Genomic DNA, 19,462 nt, shown 5'->3' on the forward strand with positions numbered 1-19,462 from the left:
TCACTGTATATTTTTGAATTAGGCTACAGTTGTCTTGTGTCTGGCTACGTTGGATTACCTGGAGTAGCTAGAAACATCCGTCGCGCCTCAAAATGAGGGATGCTGAACGATTCGGATGAGTCGTTTTGGGGCAAGATGCGGAGAGAATGGCTGGGGCAGTGCTTCGTAGGATGCTGAGGCTTTGTGATGGTGAGTTGACGCCGACGGTTCGCCTCTTTGTTCTTTATAGGAACCATTCGACTGGACATTCCATGCCTCGGGCATCCCAGGCAGAACCATTTTCCACAGGCCTAGCTACGATGACCATTGGTTCGCTAGGGTTCGGGCGCTAATGTCAAATAACAGTTGCCGTTGCATTATTTGATCCTACGGAATTGTTGTTTACATCTAATCAATTAGGTCCGACGGCACTATAGCATCAATGACATCATTTCATTTCTGCCTTGCAAAGCTATGTCCATGACGTCCACAAAGCGCAATGTGTGCAAAGATTCCATTCCAGTCAATGGTGCTTCTATCACGGGGTCAATGTCCGTTACATTACAATACAAATGTGGTGTAGGCAACATAGCATCATGTATTATAAAGTGCACCCCAGGGAAATGCCACCGCCATACAGCCAGTCTAAATAGATGTGTAGGCTAAGCCTATGTAGGTGTGAGTGACTGACTGGGTTTGCAGCCCAGGTCGGGGCACCTCAATGCTGTGGATTAGCCCACTGAGCTAAAGCCTAGGCTATTACATCGGGGAACTAAGTCTTTAGGTCTCACTGGTGTGTTGTGGAAAGAAAGCATTCAGTTGGCATTGAGTCACAGGGTAAACACATTGAAGATAATACTACCTGCTCTGTCGCCTAACAGACAGGATATCACTGTATGGCTGTCTGTGTGTTATTGTTCTAGTGAGGCAGTCAATCTGTCAACCCCCACAGCCTTCATGCTGTGAGGGTTTCCTTAGCCTGTTGGTGGTGCACACTGGTTTGAATGATCCTAGAGGGAAAAACAAACAGACAACATCTTGAGCCTTGTCGACAACAATCTGGCGTCTGTGTCTCTCTCTTTTCATATTTCTCGCTCTTTCTTCCGATCTCGCTCTCTCTTTCTATGTCTCTCCATATTTCTCATGTTTAGTGTAGATTCTGTCTCCTAGTGTAAACATCTGCCTTCCAGAGAAATCGCAGGCTTTGATAACACACGGACATGTTTTCTTTCTCACGCACACTGAAAGGTGTGTGTGTGCGTGCGTACATGGTGTTTGTCAGTGGTGGAGATAAAGCAGCATGTTGCCCATTTGATTTCCATGGCAGCAGTGGAACAGCCATGCCCTGACACTGATCCAATTGGAAAGCTGAACCACCTAGGTTCCACTCCATTATCCTGACCTCTGACCTGTCCTGTTCCAACCTCTTCTCAGAACAGGCCAGGCAGCACCAGTCAATGTCAATAGACCTACATAGGAACACTGTGGCTGAGTGACCATCTACTTGTCTCTGTCCTCATCGTGACCCTTTATTGGCATCCTAACTGTCATGTGTTGTCATAACGACCAATGGAAGCATTGTTGTTTTAACAGCAAAAACAAGTCATTGATTTATCCCATTAATTCATCACTGTGTTGATTGAATTGCATGATAGCTCCATTGATGAGGGAGTTCATGAAGACTATTGATTGACTCATGACAGAGGTCGTTGCTGTGTTGTTATTTGACAGTGCTAGTTTAGAGGTCAGGGGTCATGGACGGGGGTCATATGACCGTGCAGCCTGAATTAAGGAACTGCAAAGCAAAAGTCCTTCCTCAACACACACACACACACACACACACACACACACACACACACACAGGAATGTTGTATTGCTTATCAGACAGGTGTTTTGTTGTACATTCTGAAATCCTTTGTTTACATGTGGGTGACCTTTTTTTTGTACACAGATTTATGTAGATTATGGAATTCATTTTAATTATGGAGATGAGCGTAACTATGATGCTTTAATCCCTTGGATTATGATGATGGTTAAACAGTTATGCGTCTAATCCCATGTCCTGATGAGCTGCTGAGATATTTTTAGCATTTAACGTTGCGTTAAATGAAATAACTTAATTCAGAGAGGGAGAGAGAGGGGGAGAGATATCTTGATTGCCTGCTATGTGTGGTTGAATGATGGCTAAGTGTCAGGCTGCCAGTAGTTTAAGTGCACGACTTCCTCTCATTCCCTTCCCATCATCGCCTCCGAATTCGAGGAACAAATCATTCAATCATTCATTTGGATCATTGCGAAGAAAAATGAAAAAAGAGACAAGGAAAGAAAAGGAAACGCACATTTGAGAGTATAGAGGGATGAGGAGGTGGTGAGAAGAGAGGAGGTGAATCATTATGCAGCAAGATACAGTTCCTGAATGATCAAGAGTGGGATGTTTTGGGATATTATCGAACTCCTTCCTCAGGGTGTACAGGGAGAGAGTGTGTAGGGGTTCAGTGGGGGAGGGAGTGTTGTGAACACTGAGGGGCCTATACTGCAGGAGCGTCTTAAAGACGCTGTGGAGACCGAGCCTTTTGTTGGTCATCTGTCCCAGTTATGTAACAATGACAACGCTAAGTCAAGACTAATAACAGCGTTCACACTCAAAGGAGCGGGGACATGGGGGAAGAAGAGTAGAGAGAGATGGAGAATGGGATGTACATGTATGAAGGAATGATGGCAGAAGACGCCATATAACAGTTGCGGGATACAGAGAGAGATGGAGAGAGTGAATAAGGGAAAGGGATGTGAATTGAGGAGAGGTGAATCGTGTGTGCACGAGGAGTGTGAATGAGATGGATTGTAATAGAATTAATCCAGTCCTCTGCTGTCCTTCCTCCTGGCTACAGATACAGATAGCAGGTCCCAATCTCATTATCTGTCTACGTGCAGAACACATACACACACACCAAGATTAACACCAGATCAGACTGACACAGACTGGGACTAACTGAATCGTAAGTATGAAGAGCATAAACCGTAATACGCTGGATTTAGTTTTACAACTGCTTAAGGTCTATCCTTTGTTTCTGGATCTCAATCATTTGTCCTAGTGAATAAACAGGTGAATCGATTCAATTATATTAGAAGAGTCAGTAGAGAGAGACTCTTTGTATGTGTAATAAACCACTGCAAGTCACCTCTAGGTCCACACACAGAAGGAATTCAACTCCCTTAGATTCCCACTAGACTGCCTGGGTCTCTTTGAGAGATGCGTTAAGTGGTCTGCTCAGTTCATTAATGACTCCAAAGGAACTCCATCCCAGAGAGAGTGTAGGAGCTGCAGCCTCCGCAGTCTGCTGGGGGAAACAATTGGTAACATTCATGGCCATGTCCGCTGACACACAAAGCTCTCATAGATAAACCCATCGTTCTCTCTCTATCTGCCCCCGGATCCACCCCACCATCACCACCACCCCCTTTTATGGGCAGAATGAAGAGATTTCTAGTCCATCCAGTCTGATGGGCTAGCTGATCCATTGATGAGCGCCAACTGGGTTTACGTGACAGTTGCTGTCACTAGGCCATTATCTGCTATACCAGGCAGGATTTACCGAAGTAAGATCATTTTTATTTGCCCATTATGTGCCACCGACTGTCTAACCAGGTGATCCCCACCACTCTGCCTGGGCCTCCACGAAGGAGCTCTGCCTGGGCCCTAGTATCACAACCAGAACCAGAGGGGGTAGAGGACAAATAACAGGCCAACAATTAGCCTGTAGCGGCCAAGTCTAACACCCTGTCTCCTCTCTTTGGTAGGATTTGACATTTAGTTGAATCGCTATCTATCGCCCCCCTCAAGGGTTTCTCATTGTCCCTATGGTGCCCCAACACAGCAGCCTGGCTCTCAACGGGACTGTGTGGGGTAACACGTGAGTCTGTTGACATACACACCGATGATCTGCCTGCCACCACAGTTGTCCTAGTTACCACGGCGACACAGCCTGTCATGTTTCCACAGCGGCCACAGCCAGTCACACATCAGTGATGGATATTGATCGACATGCGAGTCAGCTTTAGAGGTTAAGGGTTGAAATTAACAGCTATATTGATTGATAACTGCCACTGTTATCGCGCCAAACCCGTGTGTCCATTCCACGAGTTATAGTTCTTCATCGGAAAGTGGCTCTGATAGGACTGTGTGATATAAGTCTGTGACCACGTGAGCTCGGTCTGTCACACACCTCACGGAATTCTCACAGTAGTTCATAGGCCTTCCTTCAGTTACGTGGGCATCATACTTTCATCCTAGCCTGGCTGGTTCCAGATCTGTTTCTGCGCTCTTGCCAACTCCTTTTGCTGTCGTTGTCAAGCCAAACATGTTTGGCATAACAATTCCATAAAGACTTGGCAAGAGAGCAGAAACAGATCTGGGACCAGCCAGGCTACATTGATTTCAAATCGTTCTACATAACTGTAATATTCATATGTGTAAACATACTGAATTATAATTGGATGCATTTTACCGCCATATCATACTGTGCTATGATTGGTTAAGACCACCCAGATGGTTAGGTCATGGGCAGTTGATCCTGGTTGGCGATATGTGAACATGCCCGTTATAGCTAGCTAATAAAGAGCTACGTTAAGAAATATCCTGTAGTACTGCATTTTATTATTTTGTACAAAGTGTGCAAAACAAGACATGGTGTCAGAGTAAAAGGTCCTAAAAGATGGATTTTTCTGGTGTTCCTTCACCTCGAATGGACTGGGAGTCTACAAACTTACCCGATGCATGGCGTAAGTACAAACAGCATGTGGAGCTAATGTTCACGGGACCTCTGAAGGGAAGAGGAAAAGTGTAGCTACCTGCTCCTCTGGATCGGTGAAAAAGGGAGAGATATTTACAACAGATGGACACTTACCGAGGCTGAATCAAAGGTACTGAAAACATACTACGATCGTTCTGAAGCATATGTTGTGCCGAAGACCAATACGATTTTCGCTAGGTACAAATTCCATGAGAAAGTACAGGGAGCTAGCGAGTCTTTTCAACAGTTTGTGACTGAGCTGCGTCTGCTTGTGAAAGACTGTGATTATGCAAACAAGGATGAGATGGTCAGGGACCGTATTGTATTTGGAATACACTCACCGCGAGTGAGAGAGAAACTTTTGAATGTTGGGTCTGAGGTAACGCTGGACAAAGCTATCGACATAGCCAGATCTCACGAGCTAGCACTGGCTCAGATGAAAACCATTTCGCGCGGCAGCACGAGCGCATCACGTGAACAAGCAGTGCACGCAGTCAGGCAGACATCAAAGCACACCTCCGGTGCACAGAGAGCGCGTTTTAGAACAGAGCGAGACATACTCAAAACATGTGGATATTGTGGATACAAAGTGCATGGCGAACAAGGAAATTGCCCAGCTAAAGGCAAACAGTGTACTAAATGTGGAAAATGGAATCACTTTGCAAAAGTGTGCAGAGCTTACCGTGGAAAAACAGTACACACAGTGAGTGAAGATGAAATGTCAATCAAAGAGTCAAACGCTGATGAACTGTTTATTGAGTCAGTGACACAGAAAAGTCATATCAGAGACAGAGCAAGCCTTTGCTGACATTGAGATAGGAACACAAGGCACAAAGCTAAAGTTCAAACTAGACACTGGTGCACAAGTAAACATTATTCCTCTGAATAAGTACTGCAGCTTGACATCTGAGTGCGAGCTACAGCCCACCATGCGCATACTGACTGGTTATGGTGGTGAACAGCTCCCAGTAAAACACACATACACTTTCAAATGCAAATACAAGGAAAGTGACATGATGTTGGACTTTTACGTTGTTGACACTAGAGCCCCTGCAGTGCTAGGTCTTAAAGCATGTTTAGACATGGACCTCATCAAGCTAGTTTTATCAGTGACAGCACCAGTAGAGACAGACAATGTACTGGAGGAGTTTGCTGATGTTTTTACAGGAATATGAGTATTCCCAGGAGAATGTACCATTCACCTTGACCCAGACGCAATCCCTGTGGTCTACCCACCGAGAAAGATTCCCCTTGCTCTCCGTGCCCGTCTGAAGAAAGAGTTGGAGAGCATGGAGCAATCTGACATAGTCACCAAGGTTCCAGAACCGACTGACTGGGTAAATGCGTTAGTGGTGGTGGAGAAACCACGCACAGGCAAGCTCCGAGTATGTCTCGACCCAAGAGACTTGAACAAGGCTATCAAACGCCCCCATTATCCTTTACCGACGCTAGATGGCATCACACACAAGCTAGCGGGAGCACACTACTTCAGTGTCATGGACGCTAGATCAGGCTACTGGGCTATCAAGCTCACAGAAGTGTCATCTAAGCTCACAACATTCAACACACCGTTTGGACGCTACAGGTTCCGTCGCCTGGCTTTTGGGATTATCTCAGCCCAAGACGAGTTTCAGCGAAAGATCGACGAAGTGTACGAAGGCCTCGACGGAGGTGTGGCAATTGTGGACGACATTCTTGTCTATGGTCGAACCAAAGAGGAGCACGACCGAAACCTCCGCGCGATGCTGCAAAGGTCCCGCGAGAGAGGAGTCCGGCTCAACCCCGAGAAGAGCACAGTCGGCGCTACAGAGGTCAGCTACTTCGGACATCTTCTCACAGCGACTGGAATCAAGCCAGATCCACAGAAGATCTCAACCATAAAATAAATTTAGCCACCAAAGAACCGTGCAGAGCTGGAAACAGTGCTTGGCATGGTCAACTACTTAGCCAAGTTCGCACCCAGCCTCTCCAATGCTAATGCACCCCTGCGTCAACTGCTAAAGCAGTCCAGTGAGTTTCTCTGGGACAAGCAACACGACATTGCTTTCCAGAATGTGAAAGACTTGATCACGAGAGAACCAGGACCAATCCTTGCCTACTACGACCCCGACAAAGAGCTCAGACTCCAAGTGGACGCGTCGAAGTATGGACTAAGTGCAGTGCTACTGCAAGAAGGAAAGCCCATTGGCTACGCTTCCAAATCTCACAGACTGTGAAATCAACTACGCTCAAATTGAAAAGGAGCTCTACGCCATTCTGTTCGGATGTAAACGTTTCCATCAGTACATATGGACGACAAGTCATTGTGGAATCCGACCACAAGCCCCTTGAGTCAATTATGAGGAAACCACTAGCCGCAGCCCCGCCAAGGCTACAGAGAATGATCCTTCAACTACAAAAATACGACTTCACAATCACTCACCGTCCAGGCAAAGACATCCCTGTCGCAGACACGCTCCAGGAAGTTTCTTACCTATAAGGACAGCAGCCTCAGTGAAGGCATGGACATGCAAGTGCACACTGTGTACAGCAACTTACCAGTTAGTGACACAAAACTGAAGGAGATCCAAGCAGAAACAGAAAAGGACTCGCAACTCGCACAGCTGAGGAAAGTCATACAGGATGGATGGCCTGAGGAGAGGAGAAAATGCCCTCAGAGCGTCTCAGAATTCTGGAACCATCGTGATGAACTATCACAGATCAACGGAATAATTTTCAAAGAAGAGAAAATCATTATTCCTACCAGTCTCAGAGAAGAGATTTTGACTAAGATCCATGCTGGACACATGGGCATGGAAAAGTGCAAACAGAGAGCACGGGACATTTTGTTTTGGCCCGGAATGTGCAAACAAATAGAGGACGTTGTTGGTAAATGCGCCATATGTCTTGAACGACGCCCCTCAAACACCAAAGAGCCAATGTTACCTCACTGTATCCCAGACCGACCCTGGCAGGTTGTGGCAACCAATCTGTTTACCTAGAACAACGAGGACTACATCGTAACAGTGGACTACTACAGCAGATACTTCGAACTCGACAAGCTTCACAGCACCACATCTGCAGCTGTGATACACAAGCTGAAAGCAGCCTTTGCCAGGCATGGCATTGTAGAGACTTTAATATCTGACAATGGGCCCTGTTACAAATCAAATGAGTTTGAATCCTTCACAAAAGCATGGGAGTTCACACATGTCACCACAAGCCCGCATTACCCTCAAAGTAATGGCCTTGCTGAAAAATCTGTGCAGATTGCCAAATCACTCATGGATAAAGCAAAAGCAGACGAGAGACCCCTACCTCAGTCTCCTTGAATACCGCAACACTCCAGTTGACAACTTCAAATCACCAGCCCAGCTGTTGATGAGCCGCAGACTTCGCTCAATCCTTCCCAGCACCAACCAGCAGCTACAACCTGAGGTCGTCAGCTACAAGGGTCAGTTTGAATCCAGGAGCATGGCCTCTGGAAGCCATCAGTCGTCATCCAGCCAGCTGACACTGAACGTTCATATCACGTCCGCACCGCAGAAGGAGCAGTGTACCGCCGCAATCGTCGTCACCTACTGAACACAAAAGAACAACACACTGATGAGATGAACTGTTCCCATGAAAGAGAACGTGATGGACTAACACACACACAGCACAACATACACCATACTTACCTGCAACACCACAAGAACTGTTGACTGACACAGAAGCATGCTCAGCATCATATCACACAAGGTCAGGAGGAGAGGTCAAGCCCGGAGCTGTCCTAGACCTGTGAAATGTCAAAGGGTGTAGGCAGATCGCTGCCCTAAAAGAGTTCCAGACTGTAAATTTGTTATTGGAAGTTCACTTGAAATGCTTTGGTATTGTATTTGTTTGAAATGTTAAGATGTATTTCTACTGTGAAAGCAGAGTTGCTGAGAATCCCTTGTTTGAAAAGTAACAGTATGTTGGATCATTGTTTCAGAGTCTATGTTGATTCAGTTGGTGTAGTATGCAATATAAATGGTTACTTACCTTGAGTTCAAACTGCAGAGCATGTTTTCAAAAGAAACGCTTAGAATATGTAAACTTTTTTCTTTTGTTTTAAAAGAAGGGGGATGTAATATTCATATGTGTAAACATACTGAATTATAATTGGATGCATTTTACCGCCATATCATACTGTGCTATGATTGGTTAAGACCACCCAGATGGTTACGTCATGGTCAGTTTTGATCCTGGTTGGCGATATGTGAACATGCCAGTTATAGCTAGCTAATAAAGAGCTACGTTAAGAAATATCCTGTAGTACTGCATTTTATTATTTTGTACAAAGTGAGCAAAACAACCTTGTTTCTGCACTAGGTGTTTCTTTTGGTTATGTTCTTGAAATTCAATTGGGGAGAGAACACGAGATAAGACTGGCGAACCCAAAGATATCTGCAACAAGCGATAGGGGAAGGAAGACGGGAGGAACTGAGGAAACGAGAGAAAGAGAGAATGGAATGATGCAATCTTGCTTGATCAGACTACTGATTATGAAGTAGATGATGGAGGAGATAAGAAACAAAAAAGGAAAGGGACTGGCAACACAGCCACCATTTTGTATCTGTGTGACTGTGGGGTTGGACATGAAAAAATAATTACACCCAATAGAATAAATACAACTTGAAAATTTATATTTCCTGAAAAAAATGGGTGCGCTTGCTTCATTGTATTTTTTAAGAAAGCACACTAATTGTCCTCCTAGCTCCAAAACAGTGAGAGAACATCTGGGGAACCCTATGAAGACATTTAGTAGCAGCGACAGACCAGAAGCCCAGAGCAGCAGTAACACAGTGGGAAAACATCTGGGGAACACTATGAAGACATTTAGTAGCAGCGACAGACCAGAAGCCCACAGCAGCAGTAACACAGTGGGAAAACATCTGATGAAGTCTATAAAGACATTTAGTAGCAGCGACAGCCCAGAAGCCCAGAGCAGCAGTAACACAGTGGGAAAACATCTGATGAAGTCTATAACGACATTTAGTAGCAGCGACAGACTAAAGCCCACAGCAGCAGTAACACAGTGACACAGTGAGTAATGCATTATGAAGTGGTTACGTAAGCAAACACTGGGGAATGGGGAGCCCATTGGCAGATCTGGCCTATCTTTCATCTTGCTTTCTTTCTTTATACTGCTCTTATTCACCCTTTCTTACCTTTCTTCTGTGTAGTCTCAGGTCTCATTCATGTAATTCACTTCCTGCTCTCACCCCATGTTCTTCTTCAACATATCCCTTTGAGATTGAGAAATGCGACAAAGGTATGCTGTGTTGGATTCGGGGTAAACTTTGAACATTGAGATACTAAAGACATGATAGATCAGAAGCATAGTATATAAAGGAGTGAAACAGACTGCCTTTTAATGTCAAACGTGAATGGTTCTCTGTATAAAGACAGATGGCTTTGGAATGTGTTGGGTGGACGGGAAGAAGTCACAGGATTGCTACCTGTGGATTAGGCGAAGGAGGGGTTGAGGTCAGGTCAGATCCCCCGATGGGAGAAATTATGGTTTACTATCCTATTACCCTCTTCCTGTGGAACCATAAGATGTGAGGATTGGAGAGAAGGAGGAGTGCCTACATTGGAGTATATTAAAGGTCGACCGATTATGATTTTTCAACGCCGATACCGATTATTGGAGGACCAGAAAAAGCCGATACCGATTAATCGGCCGATTTTATTTATATATATAAAACTAAATATGCATGTTTAAAAATATATACTTCTGTCTATTGATTTTAAGAAAGGCAAAAGATGTTTATGGTTAGGTACATTCGTGCAACGATTGTGCTTTTTTCGCAAATGCGCCTTTGTTAAATCATCACCCATTTGGCGAAGTAGGCTGTGATTCGATGATAAATTAATAGGCACCGCATTGATTATATGCAATGCAGAACAAGCTAGTTAACCTAGTAATATCATCAACCATGTGTAGTTAACTGGTGATTATGTGAAGATTGATTGTTTTTTATAAGATAAGTTTAATGCTAGCTAGCAACTTACCTTGGCTCCTTGCTGCACTCGCGTAACAGGTGGTCAGCTTGCCACACCGTTTCCTCGTGGAATGCAATGTAATCGGTCATAATCGGCATCCAAAAATGCCGATTACCGATTGTTATCAAAACTTGAAATCGGCCCTAATTAATTGGCCATGCCGATTTAATCGGTTCGACCTCTAGAGTATATATACTGGTAGTGGTGGGAACATGGCTTTGTCTGAATACAGCTGTGTCGACCCTTTTGGAAGATTTCAACTTGGTTCAGCTTCTCTAGTGTCCGTGAGTTATTTACTCTGAAAAATAAGAACCTAAGAGTTGTCAGATACATCTTTCATAGTTTCAAGATTGTATGTGTAGTCGTACATATGAGAGTTATGCTATATGGCTCCCGAGTGGCGCAGCGCTCTAAGGCACTGTAACTCAGTGGAAGAGGCGTCACTACAGTCCCTGGGTCAAATCCAGCCTGTATCACATAGGGCGGCGCACAATTGGCCCAGCGACGTCCGGGTTTGGTCGTCATTGTAAATGATAATTTGTTCTTAACTGACTTGCCTAGTTAAATAAAGGTTGCATTGGAAGCCAAGCCTGTGCTGGGTATCACACGTGTTATTGCTGATGCCCACTCACTACAGTGGGATGATCATACAAGGTGACATCCCTGCACATGTCCACTGGTGTTCTTCTCTGTGTCACTGTGACACAGAGGAAAGAAAAACCAAGAGGGACAGAGAGAGAGCGAGAGGGGAGCTGAGAAACAGACTGGCATCTGTAGTGACACATTTGTTTGTATTGAGAAGAGTACGGCGATGACTAAATAGGTTAGTGCAATCTGCTAATGGAGTAATGGAGGCAGCCACACACACACACATACTCACACACTCATACACCAAGGTACATACTGTCCTTAAACATATATCAAAGGTCTCTGTGGAGCCGTAGGAGGATGAGTGTTCTACTATGTCTGCGTACCAAATGGCACTCTATTCCCTATTTAGTGCACTGGGCTCAGGTCAAAAGTACTGCAGTACATAGGGAATAGAGTGCCATTTGGGATGCAGCCGATGACTTGCTGATTGTGTGTGTGTGGAGACTGGAGCGGGTCCAGTTCCTGTATGGTGGGTTGTGGGTAGTCACCAGTCAGCATGGTTACATCTTTGGTTACATCACCTCCAGACGGCACTGCCAGGCTGTAGCACGACAACAGCTTGCAGGAAGAGGCTTGAGTGGGCTGTGTGTGTGTGTGGGGTTCCTGACTGTGTCTCCAGTCATTCACTGGGCTACTTATTTGGTACACGCTTTGGCTAGGCGTCAGTCACGACGACTGTGGCGCAGACGCAGAAATATAGTCACCCACATACAACAATGATCAGTACTGAATGGTGTATCTAAATGAGACTGACGGAAGACTTTGTTAGAATTCTCAGCCACATAGTTAGTCAGCCCTCTCCTTGAAGGCTTTGATGACATTTCTACAGAAGCACTGACATTTCCATCCTAAACATACAGTCAGTCACTACACTGTGGTGCCACACATAACTATGATATGTCAGCTAAGAGCAACTCTCTCAGAGAGTACTATAGAGATTGGTCCTGTTCGTTAATGAGGCTTATGAGCGTTGCAGACACACACACACATACAGTCAAACATATTCATCTCCATGTTGCTAAGAGCTGAGGCGCTCAGCAAGATGATCTGGGGCTGACTAAAGCCATGGCTTCCTGTCCCTCCTAGCCCCTCTTTCCCCTCTCTTCCCCACCCCACTAGAATCAATCAGAAATGACCACTCCTTTCACTGTCATCCCTCTGTACACACACACACACACACATATATATACAGTACCAGTCAAAAGTTTGGACACACCTACACATTCCAGGGTTTTTCTTTAATTTTACTATTTTCTACATTGTAGATGTAATACCAAAAAAAATACCAAAAAAGTATTAAACAAATGAAAATATATTTTAGATTCTTCAAAGTAGCCACCCTTTGCCTTGATGACAACTTTGCACACTCTTGGCATTCTGTCACCCAGCTTCACCTGGAATGCTTTTCCAACCATCTTGAAGGGGTTCCCACATATGCTGAGCACTTGTTGGCTGCTTTTCCTTCACTCTGTGGTCCAACTCATCCCAAACCATCTCAATTGGGTTGAGGTCGGGTGATTGTGGAGGCCAGGTCATCTGATGCAGCACTACATCACTCTCCGTCTTGGTAAAATAGCCCTAACACAGTCTGGAGGTGTGTTGGGTCATTGTCCTGTTGAAAAACAAATGATAGTCCCACTAACCGCAAACCAGATGGGATGGCGTATCACTGCAGAATGCTGTGTCTATGCTGGTTAAGCGTGCCTTGAATTCTAAATAAATTAGACAGTGTCACCAGCAAAGCACCCCCACACCATCACACCTCCTCCTCCATGCTTCACGGTGGGAACTACACATGCGGAGATCATCCGTTCACCTACTCTGCGTCTCACAAAAACAAGGCAGTTGGAACCAAATGTCTACATTTGGACTCATCAGGCCAAAGGACAGATTTCCACTGGTCTAATGTCTATTGCTTGTGTTTCTTGGCCCAAACAAGTCTCTTCTTCTTATTGGTGTCCTTTAGTAGTGGTTTCTTTGCAGCAATTCAACCATGAACCCTGATTCACGCAGTCTCCTCTGAATAGTTAATGTTGAGATGTGTCTGTTACTTGAACTCTGTGAAGCATTTATTTGGGCTGCAATTTCTGAGGCTGGTAACTCTAATGAACTTATCCTCTGCAGCAGAGGTAACTCTGGCTCTTCCTTTCCTGTGGCGGTCCACATGAGAGCCAGTTTCATCATAGAGCTTGATGGTTTTTGCGACTGTATGTCTGGTTTTTGCTTGGAATACCTATCTTCTGTATACCACCCCTACTTTGTCACAACACAACTGATTGGCTCAAACACATTAAGAAGGAAAGAAATTCCACAAATTAACTTTCAAAAAAGGCACACATGTTAATTGAAATTCATTCCAGGTGACTACCTCATGAAGCTGGTTGAGAGAATGCCAAGTGTGTGCAAAGCTGTCATCAAGGCAAAGGTTGGCTACTTTGAAGAATCTAAAATCTAAAATGCATTTTGATTTGTTTAACACTTTTTTTTGTTACTACATGATTCCATGTGTGTTATTTCATAGTTTTCATGTCTTTCACTATTATTCTACAATGTAGAAAATAGTAAACAATAAAGTAAAACCCTGGAATGAGTAGAGGGAGAGAGGGAGAGCACAAACCCTCAGTCTGGAGGTGATTCTAGCCTGAGCACAAACCCTCATACTGGCTTTCCATGCCAATGAAGCCCTTTGAATTGAACTGAATTGAGAGCGAGAGAGAGGGAGCAGGTTTGACCAGAAGGAGAGGTCCAGCTGGGTGTGTATGTGTTTGTATGTGTGTGTATATGTACACTACCATTCAAAAGTTTGGGGTAACTTAGAAATGTCCTTGTTTTTTAAAGAAAAGCACAACAAATTGTCCATTAAAATAACATCAAATTGATCAGTGTCTGTGTTCTTTTGCCCATCTTAATCTTTTATTTTTATTGGCCAGTCTGAGATATGGCTTTTTCTTTGCAACTCTGCCTAGAAGGCCAGCATCCCAGAGTCGTCTCTTCACTGTTGACGTTGTGACTGCTGTTTTGCGGGTACTATTTAATGAAGCTGCCAGTTGAGGACTTGTGAGGCGTCTTTCTCAAACTAGACACTCTAATATACTTGTCCTCTTGCTCAGTTGTGCACCGGGGCCTCCCACTCCTCTTTCTATTCTGGTGAGAGACAGCTGTTCTGTGAAGGGAGTAGTACACAGCGTTGTACGAGATCTTCAGTTCCTTTGCAATTTCTCGCATGGAAAAGCCTTTATTTCTCAGAACAAGAATAGACTGATGAGTTTCAGAAGATTTGTTTCTGGCCATTTTGAGCCTGTAATCGAACCCACAAATGCTGATGCTCCAGATACTCAACTAGTCTAAAGGCCAGTTTTATTGCTTCTTCAATCAGAAAAACAGTATTCAGCTGTGCTAACATAATTGAAAAAAGGTTTTCTAATGATCAATTAGCCTTTTAAAATGATAAACTTGGATTAGCTAACACAACGTGCCATTGGAACACAGGAGTGATGGTTGTTGATAATGGGCCTCTGTACACCTATGTAGATATTCCATAAAACAATCAGCCGTTTCCAGCTACAATAGTCATTTACAACATTAACAATGTCTACACTCTATTTCTGATCAATTTGATGTAATTTTAATGGACAAAAAATGTGCTTTTCTTTCAAAAACAAGGACATTTCTAAGTGACCCCAAACTTTTGAACGGTAGTGTATATATGTACACACACACACACACACACACACACACACACACACACACACACAAACAAACAAACAAACAAACAAACAAACAAACAAACAAACAAACACATACATACACACCCACCTCTCCCTCTGGTTAAACCTGCTCACTCTCAATTCAGTTCAGTACAATTTATGAAAACTAAAATGTGCTTTTTGGTCTTAATTTAAGATTAGGGTTAGCAGTGTGGTTAAGGTTAGGTTTAAAATGTCATAACTTTGTGGCTTTTCCCGCTAGTGACCACTCTGCAGAGCTGCCTCTGCGTAATGAAAAACGCTGCAGAAAGCAGTGGAGTAGGAGTAAGAAATGCATCAACATGTATTTATATAGGGCCTTTTGAACATTCATGTGAGAGTAGAAGTGGGAGGCGGGTACAGTATCATGTTGTAAACATGCCTTTTTTCACATATGCTATTGTCGTTTTCCTATTCCTAAGGTTGACCTGTAAAGCCCACAGTCCATTCAGTGAAGTCTCTAATTTGTCCCAACCATTGTCCACACCAGCAGACACCATATAAAGGGGCGTCATAGCAGCTATATTAATGCTGTCTCTTAACACATGGCTGAGTAGATTTGAGCATCTGTCAGATGAGATGATGTCAGCAAGTACAGCTGTCTGCTATGGTTGCCCCACTGGCCAAGGGGAAGTCATAGACCGTACAAACACACACAGGCCCGTTGGGGAATAACACAGCTGGATGTCTGCTAGACTAGAACATGATGTCGCTGGGCAACGGACAGACTCCACCCATCTCACAGGATAGCCCGCTACACTTCACAGCACCTACAGTATATACCATGGTATCATCCACACCACTTTGCCCTCTATCATATGATATTCTTAGATCCTGAGTTTGTCCTGAACCTGTGACCTGACCAGGAAAAACGCCAGTTACTAGATTGATTCTGTTCTAAAAAGATGTGACGTGGAAAGCCATTCAATGAGTGTGTTTGCAGTTTCCACCCTGTCCAGATAATCACCAGTGTATAGATGCTCCATATGGATCTTAAAATGTCTGGGACTAAATTTAGGATCTAACGCTATTCTACTAGTCCACACTTTCACACCAGCCTCTAGTGTTGACATTTTATCTCTCACACCACTTGTCCCTTCCCACCCCCTCACTGTCTTTTTCTGTTCTGTGCCTTCCTCCCTCTGTCCTTGGATCTGCCCGCTCAAACACTGTAAGGACCAAATCACACGAGAAGTGATTTTTTTTAACGCTCACGCTGGAATGAGAATGCATGTGAGGGAATGAGAGAGCAGACGAGCCACGGGCGTCAACTGCGTCACATTAGAATGATATATATCACGTTGTCAGTGTCATTTCTTGGCAGTACCGTTAGGCTATCACAGTTGTAGCTTACAGCCGATTTGATTAATAAAGTTCAAACAAAGTATATGGTTAGTAAGTGCCTTGGTTCAAATTAATCAAATTTGGTCTAAGGATGGAGTGGGTCGTTTGTAGAAAAATAATTAAGAGGAATTGTTATGATCTTCCCTGTGCTAAGTAGACAAAACATGTATATGTAGGCCCGAAAGCTAAGGTTGATCAATATCAGTGAAACATTTGCAGCCTACCTGTGTTGATATCGATCATAGCTAGGCATATAGCCTTGGCAGGCTACGGCTGGATAACTTGAGGAACTCGGATTTCAAGAGAGAATACTGCTATGTAGAATGAACGAGACTTGGCTAGTTCTTTATAAACGGCTCGGGTTTACAAGCTACAACTCTCCTCACGTTCGTGAGCTAGCATAACAACTGTTTAGCCCAGGTACGGTGGCTCCGTAGGACATATAAGTTGATTCACAACAATAACTCACAGGGGCTAGCCTACACATCGAACATAACAAAAATAACTATTTATAATGGGTTTTCATGACAATTACGTTAGCATACGCTACGCAGTGTTTGTGAATTGACGCTCGCTTCTCTCACACACCACTTTCACGCCGTTGACGGACATCTCCCCGTGTGATTTGGGCTCACACAGTCACACGCACTCTAGTCTTTTGTCACAACTAGCTGAATGTGAGGCAAAAGAAACCAGCAAGGCCACTGTGTGTGTGTTCTGTATCTTGAGTCATTGCTTACATCTGACATGAGGGGTGACTTGCCAAAGGGAGAGAGCTGAAAAGCTGTGAACCAGGAGAGGAGGGAGATACTTACCAACAGAGGAACAGCCAGACGGGCACTGATTGGCTCTCTGACTGTTGCTATGGTGGTTTAGGCAGCTCTTCCATTGGTCAGACAAGGAACTTGGACCAGGACATGCTCGGAATCCAAACATCCTCTTGTCGTCATGACAACAGACAGGAAGTGGGAAGTTGTTATTGTGAAAGATTGCCAAGCTTGTTTTCAACTGAACTGTGTTTTTCAACAGATGAACTCTTGTGAACATAGAAACTCTCTATTCTAACCCTGGATCTGCTTCTAGAACAGCTTAGTGGCGCTCCATTCCGCTCTCGGGTGTTCAGCAGAGATGGAGTAATCCTCACGGAAAGATGATTATTATTATAACATGTTTGGATGAGAGGAGAGCCTCTAGGGGCTAGATGTGATTTATGGGTTTGGAAGGATTTAGTCAGTGTCAGAAGAAGACAGAAATATCCTATTGTCCCTTGTCCACTTCTATCTAAAATAGCAATCCTACTGGACATGTTTCTTAATGCTATAACGTATTAGCTAATCATGTAGGTATACACCTACCCCATACATAGAGCCCTGTCCAATCCTGTTTTAGCGCAGTACATGTTGGCGTAGTGCAAAAGAGAAGGCCTCCCAACCCAATTCTATTTTTAATCCATACCTCAGGGAGGATTTCATGAATCCCAGTTGATACTGTAGAGTCAGCCAGGGATCAGGTTTTCACTAGGTTCTCCTCTGAGCTCTCCATTACTCCTCAGGTCTCTTTAGGATACAGCCTTTACCGTCCTCTATTACAGCTTCAGTTCATTCATATCAATGTGTTTACTCTCCCTCAGACAACCTCTCCCTTCAGGTGGATGATGCATCACTTCAGACACACCGTTTCATGCTGGGCCATTGATCAGGCCTGACACGGGCACTGAGCCACACAGAGAAACACACACACACCTGGCTTTCTGGTTTATGCATATGCAGAGGCCTTGGTAAATGCTGACATGCTAATACTTTCTACCCAAGCAGCACCTTCACTTCTATGATGTTAAATGGTGTGAAACCTGTTTGCAGTAACCCCATAGCTGTCAGAGCCACACCTTCTGGGAGAGGAATAATGAAACCTGCCATGGGAAAGGGAGAGAAAAGGAGACAGAAGGGGAGGAGAGAGAGAGGAAAGAAAGGAAGGTGAGAGAAAGGGGAGGAGAGAGAGGAAAGGAAGGAGGGGGAGAGAGAGAGAGGAAAGGAAAGGAAGGAAGGAAAGAGAAAGGGGAGGAGAGAGAGGGGAAAGGAAGGAAGGACAGAGAAAGGGTAGGAGAGAGAGGAAAGGAATGAAGGAGAGAGAAAGGGGAGGAGAGAGAGAAGAAAGGAAGGAAGGAGAGAGCAAGAGAGAGAGAGAGCGATGCAAGAAGGGGTGGGGTGATGTTCAGGTGAGGATGAGCGACAGCGAGGCATCGGGGAGGTAAAGTGATGCATGCTGGGAACAATATGGAGCTCATGAATATCTCACCAGCAACAGCTCCAGTGAGAGTCAGAGTAGCTCACTAACACACACTGGGCTCCTTATGTAACCCAACATCTGACCCAGAAACCTCCTCGCACGGAAGGCTGGAGAGACAGAGACGGGGAGAGAGAGAACAAAGGAGGAGGAGTGGGAATGAGGGGAACGAGGTCGTTGGGTGAGAGCTTTAGCGAAGCATATGTCAGTGTCTTTGTGTGGGAGAGAGTCCGTCACTGTTCAAATAGAAGAACACGCGTGTAGAGCAATCAGACTGTGTCTTTGATGTTTGTTCCAACATGTTGAGAGATGGTATTCATACTGAAATGCCTGATCCAAACACGACGGAGTCTGTCCCCTGTAACTTTTGATCACTGCTCTACTTACACACCTGTGTGTGTGTGTGGGTGGAGATTTTTGCAACAGCTATAGTAAATGCAAACATGTCTAACGTTGACCTTCTCTCTCTCTTTCGCTCTCTCTCTCTTTCACTCTCTCTTTCACTCTCTCTTTCACTCTCTCTCTCTCTCTACAGGTGGATTCTTGTGGTTGGGAAATGCTCCCTGATCTTCCCTGCCCTACTCCTCCCTCTCCTGAAAACCCCAATCCCTCCATCTCTCGTTCTCACTTTCTCCATCACTCCATCACTCTCTGGTCTCC

This window comes from Salvelinus namaycush, chromosome 40 (genome assembly GCF_016432855.1).
Source record: "Salvelinus namaycush isolate Seneca chromosome 40, SaNama_1.0, whole genome shotgun sequence".
Taxonomy (NCBI): Eukaryota; Metazoa; Chordata; class Actinopteri; order Salmoniformes; family Salmonidae; genus Salvelinus; species Salvelinus namaycush.